This window comes from Mesoplodon mirus, assembly GCF_964341445.2.
Source record: "Mesoplodon mirus genome assembly, chromosome: 3".
NCBI lineage: Eukaryota > Metazoa > Chordata > Mammalia > Artiodactyla > Ziphiidae > Mesoplodon > Mesoplodon mirus.
This window is the reverse complement of record NC_138978.1, coordinates 47,237,088-47,251,541: the sequence shown is the minus strand read 5'-3', so window position 1 is coordinate 47,251,541 and position 14,454 is coordinate 47,237,088.

Here is a 14,454-nt window from a genome sequence, read left to right as displayed (position 1 = left end):
CAGTCAACAAAACAATAAATCAAGCTCTCACTGGTAGCATTTGCCAGTTTCTGTGGTATAATACTCTCACCATGGTTGATTTCGAGCTGCCAACATGACGTCACTGAACATGGAGTTAGGAAGGGATGCAAGAGTAGCACACCGTAGTATAGTATTTCCATAATACAGACAGAATAGATGCAAATAACCCCGAGTATAAAAATAATAAAATATAGTAAAATAATTAGAAAGTGATGTTTTTAATATTACTTTTGCTTTTAATATAATTTATTTTATCTTTAAAGTTTACATAATTTAATTTTCAGTAGTGGCTGTGTTTAATACTCTGGTTCCTCTTCAGATCGTATGCGTCTTTCGCCCTTTTCAGTAATAGCTGTGTTTAACAAGAGGCTGAAAAAATTCCTGAAAATGTAACAATTGGCTGTAGGAGTTAGCTCCAGACACCACTGTTATCTCTAGTTAGGTTGGATATATGAGTCTGGATTTGGAGGAGAGATCTAGGTCAAAGATAGAAATTTGGGAGTGGACAGCATTGAGTATTTGAAACCATGACACTGGATGATGATGGAGAGTTAGTGTAAAGACAGTCCTTGGGACTCCAACGTTCATCTTCAGGGAGATGAAGACATCAGGAAAATGAGAGGGAACCAGCAGAGGAGACTGAACAAGAGTAGCCAGAGGAAGAACAAGAACCAAAAGAATGCAATGTCATGGAGGCCAAGTGACAAATTTGTCCCAAGAAGGAGAGAGCGCTAAATTGGTTAAATCCTGCTGATAAATCTAGTAAGAACAGGACTGAGAACAGAGCATTGGATTTAGCAATTTGTCCTCCACCAATAAAGGGAATTAAACAAACAAAAATACAGTATTTTCATACCTCTTTGCCGTTGCTCATGCTGCTCCCTCTGCCTGGGTTTTTTTTTTTTTCCTTCCTTATCCTTATAGGAAGCTCCCTTACTGCTTCTAGGCTTTTTCAGTCAGAGTGTCAGAAGGAAACAGATGACACACTGAGATTGGGATAATTAGACAAAGGTTTATTCACAAGGGGACTAATTTCAAACTTGTGGGTGGGGTGTAGAGGAAGACAAGGGATAGTTCAGGAACCTATCTGGGCTGTTAACACCCCTTGACCTGAATGGGTGGGGAAGTGGGGAGAAATTACAGAATCTGGAAAGAGTCCTGTTCATCAAGCCATCTTGAAAGGGGCAATTACCTTCAGAGGAGGTTCACAGCCAGCCCAAGGCAAACTTACAGGGAAGTAGCCAGGAAATTACTACCTGGCCCTCCTTCCCCTCTCTCTCACCAATCTCCTGCAAGGGTGTGGGCCCATACCTAAGGGGAAGCCAGGGAGCAAAGGAGCCCATTGACTTACTCTGTACAGCTTCAGTGTACTGGGCAGACAGTGAGTGGACAGTGGATCTAAAGGACCAAACAGAAGGTATTCAGCACACAAACTCAGCTCAAAAAACAACTTCTCTTTGAGGCCTTTCTCAATACCTTTAGATAGTTAGATGCCCCTATATTATGCTCCCCTTTAACGTAACACTTATGCTGTATTGCAGTGATCCTCAGTCCCAAGTGCACCTTAGAGTCGCCTGGGGAGCTTTTAAAAAATACCGATATCCAGGCCCCATCCCAGACCAATTGAATCAGAAAGTCGGGGAATAGAGCCTCAACATTAACTGTGCTTAAAAAAAAAAAAATCCTCCGGGTGATTCTAAGATGCAGCCAGAATTGAGAACCACTGCTGTGCTTTCATTGTCTATCTACCTGTGTTTCCTTAAGGAGTCTGTGAGTGCTTTGAGGGCAGGACTGTGTCTTGATTCAAACCTGTGTCTTTAACATGCAGCACAGAACCTGATACAGGGCAGTAAAGAGTATGATGACTTCCCATTTTGTGTAATTTTATTAGGATTGTGGTATATAGTCACCTAGGGCCTTGTTTTTCAAACTGTGTGTTGCAATCCATTAGTACGTCATAGAATCAATTTAGTGGCTTGGAGCAGCCTTGAAAAAAAAAAGAATTGAATAGAAAATACTGAGTGGGTCCTGTATAGTAAGGATTAGTATAATATTGTGAAATAGGTATGTGTGATCCAAACTATAATGTAAACAATGTTTCTACTATGGGTTGCATTCAAAATGCTTGAAATCCACTGACCTAGGACAAGTAATATAACTCCCTTTGCTTCTGTTTTGTTATCTTTAAAATGGGGCTAATAATAGTACCTCCTACCTCATGGGATTGTAATGAAGATGAAATAAGCTAACATACATAAAGTGCTTGGTGTCTAGCACAGAGTAAATAATCAACAGCAGCTGTTTTATTGTTCAACAACAAAAACATTTTTAAAAAGCAGAATATAAAATTTTGTTTATCCTGTGATTACTGCTGTATAATATTAGGCATACAGATAGATAAGGGCTTTTTGTCTTACTATTTCAGATCAGTTATTATTGGTAAATGCTATGGCAATAAATAACCTTTTACAAATAGGAAGCTGTGTACCCAAGCTCTTTCCTTTTCTTGAGTCCAGGAACACTGTGGGGCCTGATTGGGGCAGTGGAGGTACTGCCTTAGATTCTATCTGAGGCTCTGTCCTATTAATATCTCCACCACAAATGACCAGTGCCCACAGGCTATCTCTGCACCTGCTCTTGGAAAATTAACACAGCTCTGTTTAGAGGCCCCGGGAGGAGGGACTCAGCAGGGCTTACTTATTTAAGTACCCAAAGCACTTAGCAGCATGCCTGGCACTCAATAAATTTGGGCTAAATTGAATTGAACTATTGATAACTGTTGTGTGACCTTGATCAAGTCACTCCCACTCTTTGGCCCGGAGCTTCCTGTGTGTAAAGTAAGGGAGATTGCATGGAAGGTTAGAGGTAGAAGGCATCTCTGATTTTATAAGTGGGGAAGCTAAGACTCAACTAGGAAAAGGGACTTGCCCAAGTTCACACCACAAGTTAGTAGAGAGGCAGGGGCTATAGCCGAAGTCTCTCCACTCCATAGTAAGGCACTTTCTACGACATTGTATTGTCAATCCAATTCTTTAATTCTAGGAAACAGAGACAACAAACTAAAGGTACACATAGTAGCAGGGATAGATCTTAAAAAACAGGTACACAAGTGTACAAAGTAAGTTACAGAATGAGAACCATAATCCAGCACCATTTACATAAATGTAAACTGTGTGTACACAATATGAAAACACACATTTACAAGAACAATATAAAGTTACACAATAAATACATTAAAGAGTTATCTGTAGGGGTCGGGAGAGGAAAGAGGGTAGAAAGGAATAAATAAGTAGATAAGACAAAAGACCAGAGAAGACAACTGAATAATATGTTTAACTCAACTCTCTGCACTTGAAGTCAATAAAATAAAATAAAATAAAATAACCTCTGCTTTCTCGTGGATTTTATTTCTAGCAGTATGTGTAAAATACAAAGCACATAGGCTCCGTCATTGATTTCTAAAAATCTCCCTCCTCTCCCTGGCCTCTACCTTCATTTAGGCCTCAGCTTCTCTCACTGGGACTCCTGGAGCAGCTTTCCCCTTGATCTCCCGACCTCCACCCTTGCTCCATCCAATCCAATGCAATTTTCCACAGAAGAACCAGAATAATCTTTGTCACACAAAAAATCTGATCCTGGTTCTCCATTGTTTAAATACCTTCAGTGGCTTTGTGACAAAATGACCTAGGCAGCATGGAGCAGTGATCTAGCACGCTGGAGTTGTCCGAGTGGGTGTGTAGCCCAGTTCTGCCGTGTTCTGTGGGATCTTAAGCAAGTTAATTAACCCTACTGTGCCTCAATTTCCTCACCTATAGAATAGGAATAATAGGCACCTACTCATTTTGTGGTTGGCAGATTAAATAAATGTATATATGTAAAGTATTTCAAACAATGCCTGTTATACCACAAACATTTAGATATCATGATTGTCATTCCTAGGCTCTTGACAGTTTGGGTCTCATGTAACCCTTCAGTCTCACGTCCTGCCTCTTCCTTCTTGTTTCTGATGCCTGTAAGGCCTTGCCTCCTCTCCCTTGTCTGATAGACTCCCACTTGATTAGAAGTCCCTTTCTCTGGGAAGCCATGCTTCAGTCCCCTTGCCTCAGATGGGGTGCAATTGATGGGGAGTCCTTTCTCTGTGCTCCTCAGACACCTGTGTATTTACCCCTGTTGTGTTGTAAATTTCTCTTCAAGTGTCTGTTTGCCAAACACATAGAGCCTGGCACATGGTAGGTATTCAGTAAACATTTCTTTTTTAAAACTTTTTATTGATGAATAATATATGTACAGCAAAATTAATATATCTTAAGCATACAGCCTTAATAAATTTTTGAAAACTGCACACACCATATAACCTGCACCCAGATCTATAAACAGAACATTTCCAGGACTCTGGAAGCCCTCCTCATGCCACCTTCTAGTCACTGCCTCCCAAGTCCCCAATCCTGACTTTTGCAGCATAGATTACTTCTGCCTGTTTTTGTACTTTATCTAAGTGTAATCATATAGAATGTACTCTTTTCTATCTAGGTTCTTTCCCTCATCATATGTTTCACTCAGTCTTCAATATTTCATATTTTTGTGTATAGTTGTAGATTGTTCATTCTCCTACTGTGTGTATACTATTAAGTTGTATGAATATGCTATAACTTTATCCATTCTACTGTTGATGGGCACTCAATAACTATTTCTTGAATAAGTGAAGAAATCTGTCCATTCTGCTACATTTTGAATTTCTTGAGGAAAGAGACTGTATTTTATTAATCTTTAAGTCCCCAGGACCTAGCACAGGGCCTGGCACTTGGTGGGAGCCCAATGAGTATTTGAGGAATGAACTGATGCATAATTCCCCTGAGACTTTGTAATTAAACTGGTCACTTCCCCATCCTTGGTGGGGCCCCAGCTTCAGAGCCCTGGGTGATGCAGGTGAGTTGCTAGGCAACAGCATGAGGTTGGCTCCGGGGTCACAGTGGAGAGTATGCTGCGGAGGAGGCTGAGGCCGAGGTAATTGGAAACATTTCTATTCAGCAGCCTCTGAACTGCCTCTGGTTTCTCCCCTCCAGCCCATCCCCCACACAGCTGCAAGAGGGATCTTTCTAAAACAGGCATCGGACACAGCATGCTCTATTCCAAAACCTTTGGGATCTCAGTTGAGGGAACTAAGGTTCTGAGATTTGAAATAACTTGCCCAATGTCCACAGAACAAGTCAAGTGCAGAGCTAAACCCAGATTTGTCTGATTTTAAAGCCCAAGCCCTGGACTTTCCTGGTGGCGCAGTGGTTAAGAATCTACCTGCCAATGCAGGGGACACGGGTTTGAGCCCTGGTCCAGGAAGATCCCATATGCCATGGAGCAACTAAGCCCGTGCGCCACAGCTACTGAGCCTGTACTCTAAAGTCTGGGAGCCACAACTACTGAGCCCGTGTGCCACAACTACTGAAGCCCACGCGCCTAGAGCCCCTGCTCTGCAACAAGAGAAGCCACCACAATGAGAAGCCCACTCGCCACAACTAGAGAAAGCCCGTGTGCAGCAACGAAGACCCAATGCAGCCAAAAATAAATAAATAAATTAATTAATTAAAAAAACAAAAAAGAGCTTTAAAGCCCAAGCCCTTTCCAGTATTTTGATTTTGAACAAGTTGGATCTGGGGTGCCCACAGGTCATTAGGTGGAGTGATTCAGGAGTTCGTGGGTCACATTGATGCCCTCCCCCTCAAAGCCTTCAATGGGGTAGGTATTTCAGCAACAAGTAAGAACGAGAAGGCTGGGAGACCAGTTCTGTGTGGGAGAAGGATGACCTTGATGGTTCCCTCCAACTTGGTATCTGGGGTTCCAATTGGTGGGCTTTGATCCAGAGAACAGCAGCATCAGGACACCAGAGCTTCTCTGCCTAACCTCACTGACCCCAGAAAGGCATAACATAGTGGTAAGCGCTTGACCCAGACTGGAAGGACGGAGTAGGGCTGCCAGGAAAGGATTCTAGGACAAAGGGATTAATATTGAACAATGAGTAAGAGATCAGGTAGATACAAGGGGAATGTGATGAAGGCAGTTCAAATGGCTAGATGTGGGCTTCCCTGGTGGCGCAGTGGTTGAGAGTCTGCCTGCCGATGCAGGGGACGTGGGTTCATGCCCCGCTCCGGGAAGATCCCACGTGCTGCGGAGTGGCTAGGCCCGTGAGCCATGGCCGCTGAGCCTGCGCTTCCGGAGCCTGTGCCCCGCAACGGGAGAGACCACAACAGTGAGAAGCCCGCGTAACGCAAAAAAAAAAAAAAAAAAAAAAAATGTCTAAATGTATGAGTTTAGGAGAGATTTAATAATCTGGTTGAAGCCTACTTTCATAGGTGAAGTTAAAGTTCTTTCAAGCATTCATCCATTCCACAAATATTTCTTGGTTGAGCCATGTACCCTATGCTTTAGTCATACTGAACTCACTGCTCCTAACACAATAAACAAAAGCTCTGTGCCTCGCCAACGTTTGCATATGTACACAGTTCTATGGGAAACCATGGCAGTAATTCAGTCTAGATGTGGGATGGAGAAAGGGCATGTGAAGGAAGGCTTCCAGGAGGAAGTGTCATCCAAACTGTTACCAGAAAGATGTGTATTGTTAACCAGGTCAGGAAGGGGGAACAGGGAACTGGTTTAGGTAGAGGAACAACATGTGTAAAGGTTCAAAGGCAAGACAGCATGGACAATTGGAAGAAGCGTCTCACGGCAAATTCTTACACATTCTTCAAGTTTCCACTCAAACATGTCCCTTCTCCTTGTGGAGCTGTTCCCAGTTATTCCAAGGAGACTTACATCCTCTCCTGTTCCCTGAAAACTGACAATGTCTTTTCTTAGCAGATTCATTACATTATATTGTCATTTATCTGGATTGTAATATTTTGTACTTGTCTTTTCTCCTAAAGACCATACATTCCCTGAAGGCAGGGAACTATGTCTGATTCTGCTTTGTGACAGCAACTAGTAAACGGTGGTACTATCCCTTTATATCCCCAAATGAAAGGGGATTTTTTTCCACTCATCACTGGGAGAAGACTGGAGTGCTGTCCCTCCTACTCAGGGACCCCAGATTCCAATTTACAACCTACTGACTCAGTGTTACATGCTCAGTTTCCCTTAGACCTTCCCATTTTCCCCATCCTTTTGCTCACTGCCTTGTACCATCTGTACCTGTCCATCTCCTCCTTAGGCTGGAAGTCCTTGGAGAGCAAGGATCAGGGTGGATTAATACCTTGGCTCCTCAGTGCCTGGTACAATGCCTGGCACACAGGGAGTGCTTCTCATTAATCACATGTGAAGGAGAAATATAAAGAACAATGAGTTGAATAATACATTCAGGGTGATTACAGACTCTAATTTAACTCAAAGACATCCCATTAAAAAAATTCTTTCCTGGTAGCAATTTTCTATTTGGGGCCAGTGACTTGGTTTATTGAGAGACCTTAAAGTGCTGTCGATGTGAGCCAAAGAAGGTTCAGAAAGCCTTTTCTTGGCAGGGACTCAGTCCTTTCTATTATGTCAGTTTCTTTAAACAAAAAAGGATTTTAAAAAACCTTTTTTAATTGATTCTCTTCTAAACACTCAAAGAAAGAATGTCTGTCCTATGGCTGGACTGTGATTGACTCTAAAGAATAAAGTGGAGGTCTCTTAATTGTAAGAATGCGAAATGTCTGAACCTCCCCTACTACGTATTGAGTGTAATTAGCAATAATTTCCCCTTCCCCCACTCCCTGATTGAGAGACAGCTCACTTCGCATTAGAAGAAAACCAGACCACTAACCTGGGAACCTGAGTCTTGGAAAGAGTTTATTTTACCAGAGCATGCTTCCAGAGGGAGCAGAAAGCAGGAAGCCTGCATTTTCTCTCTGCTTCAGTCCACCTGGTACCTGGACTTATCACCACGCTTATGATTGGCCTCAGCTTTCCCTCCTCTCTCTTGGGACACTTTGCAGCCTTCGAAATATTTGGGCAGATGTTTCCTGTGGAAAATATTCCACAGGGCTGCCCTCTGTTATATGAGTTTCTGGTAGAAGTATCAAAGCTCTGAATCTGGGCCGCATATCGAGATCCTAGGAGGTATATTGTGCTTGTAAGTGATCTGTTGTAATATTAGAAAATTCCTTCTTAGAAATTTCTTCACATTACCAACAATTTAAAATCTCTTCTTCAGCAGGCAAACTTTGAAATATGTCAGACTCCTGGCCCTACCACTTATTGGCTGTATAGTTTTAGACAAGTTGCCTAACCATCTCTGAAACTTAATTTCTTTTGAGGAAATAAATTTTTTTTTTTGAAATAACAGTTTCCACCTCCAAGGATTGTTATGAGGTAGAGAGAATAGGCATGTGAAAGAACCTGGCACCTAGTAATCACTAATAAATTATAACCATTATTAGTGTTATACCTTGGAACCAGAAGCTCAGTTGGTTTCCATATAAACACTTCCACTGGAGTTAGGGAACTCCTCTAGGCTTCCCTTCCTACCTGCTGCTTTGCACCACCTAGCCCACTCTTTCCTGGGGTCCTGCTTGGCTTCACACCTTGACTCTTCTCATCTTGCTCTGTTTGCATATAGTAATTTTGTTCCAATGCCTGGTTTGTAACTGACCAGAAAATATTTGATCAATCACTAAATGCAATCAGGGTTTGTATTAGTTTGCTAGGGCAAAACACCACAGACTGGGTGGCTTCAAGAATAGAAATTTATTTTCTCTCAGTTTTGGAGGCTAGAAGTCTGAGATCAAGGTGTCTTCAGGTTTGGTTTCTCCTGAGGCCTCTCTCCTTGGCTTACAAGTGGCCACCTTCTCATTGTATCCTCACATGGTCGTCCCTCTGTCCACATATGCCCCTAGTGACTGTGTGTCCAAATTTCCTCCTCTCATAAGGATACTAGTTAGATTGAATTAGGCCCATCCTAATGGCCTCATTTTAACTTAATCACCTCCTTAAAGGCCCCATATCCAAATATAGTCACATTCTGAGGCACTGGGGGTTTGGGCTTCAACATATGGATTTTGATGGAAGGAGACACAATTCAGCCCATAACAGGGTTCTAAGTAGTAAGCAACAGAAATTGACTCATTGATTTTAGCAGGAAAAAAACTATTAAAAGGGCACTGAGGATTTTACAGAATCACAGGGAAGCCTTGGAAAATAGGCAGGAATGAGAGAGGGGAGGCAGTGAGTAACTAGACCACAACTCAAATCACATCACCAAACCAGTCTGGTGAGGGCATTGCTGCTGTGACCAGTGGAACTGCTGTCTCTGGATCCTGCATGCTGCCACTGCCCCACTGGCAACTCAGCATGCCTGCTGCTGCTCCCACTTTGCCACTAGAATGGATTCTCTATGGCCCCTACTCCTCTGGGTCACCAGCTCCTGATTCAAATTTGAGGTGGCTGTATCTGATGAGGACACATGCCCTTGCTTACTTGCAAGGGAGGCTGGAAAAACAATCAATCATCTTGTGTTCCCTGCTTCTCTATAAGGCTCTGCCTTCCACCAAGACTCAAGAAGTCTCTCAACATAAGGAGATTCAGAGCTGGGGCACTCAGAATTACGAGTGTCCACTACACTTAACAAACATTTATTGAACTTTTTTTTTTTTTTTTTTTCGGTACGCGGGCCTCTCACCGCTGCGGCCTATCCCGTTGCAGAGCACAGGCTCCGGATGCGCAGGCCCAGCGGCCATGGCCCATGGGCCCAGCCGCTCCGCGGCACACGGGATCCTCCCGGACCGGAGCACGAACCCGCATCCCCCGCATCGGCAGGCGGACTCCCAACCACTGCGCCACCAGGGAAGCCCTATTGAACTTTTAATATCATGCCTTGGGAATACAAAGGTGACCAGCATCTGCCTTCAAGAGTTCCAAGTCTAGTATGGTGGGAGACAGATGAGTAAATGGGCAATTTGAATACACTGCGATAATGGTCATGATGGAGGAAATCGGGAGGGGGCTGTTGAATTACAGAGAAGAGGAAATGACTCACATCAGGAGAAGTCAGGGAAGATATTCTGGGAAAGATGATGGCGTCTGAGACCTGAAGGACAAAGGAGTGCTAGCTAGCTAAGAAGTACATCTCCCTCCTACTATTCCAGGTGCCTGTTTTCAAAGCCTCTGATATGAGACACTGCTTGGCATTAGCATCCAACCTAGAGCTGTAGACACTATTGGCCAGGTACCCCAGCCTCCTGATCTAAGGACAGAGATTGGACACAAGTTTCCACAATACAGAGACATACCCCCATATGCATTGAATTCATTCATTCCTTCATTAATATTCTCAATCTCTTTTGGAAATTTCTAGAACTATCCAGCCCTGTGCTAGGCAGAGGTAGGAGATGAAAAAAGAGAAGCCATGGTCTGCTAGGCAGAGGTAGGAGATGAAAAAAGAGAAACCATGGCTGTGGAGAAAAACAGGCCTGCAGTGGGGCTAAGGATGTGGTCCTGGGGAAGGTCTGCTGGTCACTCGGACTCATTCCCACAGACTGGTACATTACCATGGTCCAGCATCCTGACAAGCTCAGAATCTTGATTTTTGTGGCACATGAAAAGTGGCTGCATCTCTCAGATTAGAGACATATCCTCAGACTCACATTAACAAAGGTCACTGTGACTGATGCATAAACCAAAAGTCCATTTATTAATTTGCAAAAAAGAAGCACTATTTGCAAGGCCAATTTAATTCCCAAAGCAGACCAGAACACACATCAGAATATCCGTGCATTTTCTCATGGGAAGCCAAGTATCTGGGGGTAGCCTGGTAGGCCTGGAATCAGAGCAAGGCGTGTGAGTCAGTCTCAAGAGAGACCTCTCCATCAGTGAACTTAGATACTCTACCTCACTTCAGCTGTTTCTCAACCCTGATTGCACATTAGAAGCATCTGGGGAGATTTCTTAAGCGCTCAAGCTTGGGCTCTCTCTTCGAGGTTCTGATTTAGTTGGTCACAGCAAAGCCCAAATGGGAATCTTCCTTTAAAAGTAGGGCTTCCCTGGTGGCGCAGTGGTTGGGAGTCTGCCTGCCGATGCAGGGGACACGGGTTCGTGACCCGGTCTGGGAAGATCCCACATGCCGCGAAGCGGCTAGGCCCGTGAGCCGTGGCCGCTGAGCCTGTGCGTCCGGAGCCTGTGCTCCGCGATGGAAGAGGCCACAATGGTGAGAGGCCTGCATACCACAAAAAAAAAAAAAAAGTAGCTGAGACTGGGACTTCCCTGGTGGTCCAGTGGTTAAGACTCCGTGCTCCCTATGCAGGGGGCCTGGATTTGAACCCTGGTCAGGGAACTAGATTCCGTATGCTGCAACTAAGAGCCCACCTGCTGCAACTAAAAGATGCCGCGTGCCGCAACAAAGACCCAGCGCAGCCAAATTAATTTATTAATTAATTTTTAAAAAAGTAGCTGAGGCAAGTCTAACATGAAGCAAAGGGCTGCTTTCTAGGTCTTGTCAAGGAAATCATGATGTTAATGTTACTTAGCTAAGACTTCTCATCCCAGGGCAGTGTCTGGAGAGATACCTATGACTTTCCCTTTTCAAGTTTCCATGGTTGACCATCCTCCTTTTTTTATTCACACAGATGTTCTCCAAACAGAATATGTTACAATTGATATGGTTTCCACTCATTAAATTGCAGTCAGTTTCTAGGTCTGTAGCTTTGAGAATACTTCCAGGTCACCTTGGCCACTTGGTGAGAGTTTTGAGTGTTCCCAAACTTCTCTGACAGTTTTACACAGGGGCTCTTAGCTTCCTACAGATGGTTAATTTCATTTATGGAGAGTGGATTTTATTTCAGGGGCAACCTTATTCTCACTCTTTTTGAGGATGTCCCACTGTTTGCCATCAAGCATCCAGAGATTAATCTGAGGCTGTGGAAATTCAAAGAGAAAGTTTAATTACGAGTTAACTCTGACTATTATGGACATAGTGGTGGCTCAATTGAAACAATCAGAGAGGTTTTGACATTTTCGGGGTATGCGACCTTGGGCAAAGGCTTTATCACCCTGAGTTTCATTTGTAACCTGTGGATTATCATGCCTAGGCTTTTTTTTAATATATATATATTTTGGCTGTGTTGGGTCTTCGTTTCTGTGTGCGGGCTTTCTCTAGTTGCCGTGAGCGGGGGCTACTCTTCGCTGCAGTGCACGGGCTTCTCATTGCAGTGGCTTCTCTTGTGGCGGAGCACGGGCTCTAGGCGTGTCGGCTTCAGTAAGTGTGGCACACGGACTCTAGAGTGCAGGCTCATTAGTTGTGGCACACAGGCTTAGTTGCTCTGCGGCATGTGGGATCTTCCTGGAAGAGCAGGGCTCGAACCTGTGTCCCCTGCACTGGCAGGTGGATTCTTAACCACTGCTCCACCAGCGAAGTCCTATCATGCCTAGGCTTTAGAGTTGTGGTGAGCAGTAAAGATACGATATGAAAAATCCTTGGCATGATGTAAGCACTCAATGAAAATAACTTTTAATATTGATATTATTAAAGGAATCTGTTTTTCAAAAGTTAGGGAGTATTTCCTCAGAACCAAACTCCTTCTCTCTTTAGTTTTTTAGAATAGTAATTTTATCATGCTTTAAAAATAGTAATACATGCTCATAAAAAATTCAAGCAGTACAGAAAAACACAAGGAAGAAAGTAACAGATCACTCTTAATTCTAACACTCAAAATAACATCTTTAACATATGGTGAAAATCATTCTGAACATCTCTATATGTATTTATACAGGATAATTGACACAGAGAAGTAATTTTAAAGGGCTCACACTGAGCAAGATGTTTCAAATAAAATATTTAATTAAAAAGCCTTATTGAAGTTAATTTAACAAATAAAAAATGATGAAAGGATTGATGAATGATAAGTTATAAAAAAGATTATGAAAATAATTGGAGTTGTCATTTTTTTAAGCTACACATTTTAATGTTAGACAATATTGACTATTGTCTATCATAAGGATGATTAATACTCTATATTTTTCCCATCTCCTCTCCTACTGTCTAATTTTTGTTATTATTTTTACTTTGCCAATATTCATAATGTTTACACTAATTCCTCAAGTTGTTTAGGCTAAGTTCTAGATTTAAATAGATGCAATCTTTGGGACTTCCCTGGAGGCACAGTGGTTAAGAATCCACCTGCTAAAGAAGGGGACATGGGTTCGAGCCTTGGTTCAGGAAGATCCCACAGGCTGCAGAGCAACTAAGCCCGTGCACCACAACTACTGAGCCTGCGCTCTGGAGCCCGTGAGCCACAACTACTGAGCCCCTGTGCCACAACTACTGAAGCCCACACGCCTAGAGCCCATGCTCCGCAACAAGAGAAGCCACCCCAATGAGAAGCCCGCACACTGCAATGAAGAGCAGCTCCCGCTCGCCACAACTAGAGAAAGCCTGGGAGCAGAAATGAAGACCCAACGCAGCCAAAAATAAATAAATAAATAAATCTATTAAAAAAATTATTTAAAAAAATAGGTGCAATCTTCATCACCAATGCTTCATGATAGCTTCTTTTCTTTATTTACGTTTGTGTCTTGATTAGCTGGATTTCAGCATCAAGAAATTTTTTCAAGAAGGATGCTGGATTCTTTAAATTTTTTCAATTTTAATAATAGTTTTAACAATTTAAAAATTTTAAAGCACCTGTTGCTTTTTAATTTAGCTGACAACATAGTTGGGTAAAATATTCATGGGTTACACTTTCCCTCAGAATGACATAAACTTTTGCTGTGGAGAAGTCTGATGTGAATCTGATTTTATTCCTTTTTATAGATAACTTGCTTTTTCTGTTTGAAAAAAGAATTCTTTCTTCATCTGTGAAATTCAACAATTTGACCAGTATTAATCTCTCTTTTGATAGTATCACTAGAGAATTTATTATTTGTCTGTAATTTGCTGAGTGACCTTAGGTTAAGACCTTGTCACTCTCTGGGCCTCATTTTCCCCAAATGTACAATGAGGGAGATAATGAGTCCTTTCAGCTTTGTCAGTCTATGCTCCTCTGATTGGATTCGTGAATGAGCAAGCAGGTAGTTTTCCTTTTATGGGTTGTTAGCAAAAAATATGTAAGAACTGAGTTTGAAGAGCTGCTTATGGAGGTTATTGCGGGACTTCAAGTTCTTGTGGGGAAGTGGACTAGAGCAACCATGTACAAGGTCCTTTTCCATGCAGTGAATCTTGAATAAAGATGCTTTGATATGTTTCTGTGACTGGGGGCCCAGTTGGCCACAGTCTGATGTTTCATAGAAGTTTAGAATAGGAATGTATCTTTCAGCCCTTCTAACCCTATGTTTATCAATGTACACATTAGCAACTGGATGCTCAGAGAGGGGGGTATGGCTTGTACAAGGTCACACAGTGAGTTAGTGGCACAGCAAGGACTTTATAATTCTCAACCTACACTTTCTCCTCTGCAGTGCAGTATGATGATGAGACTT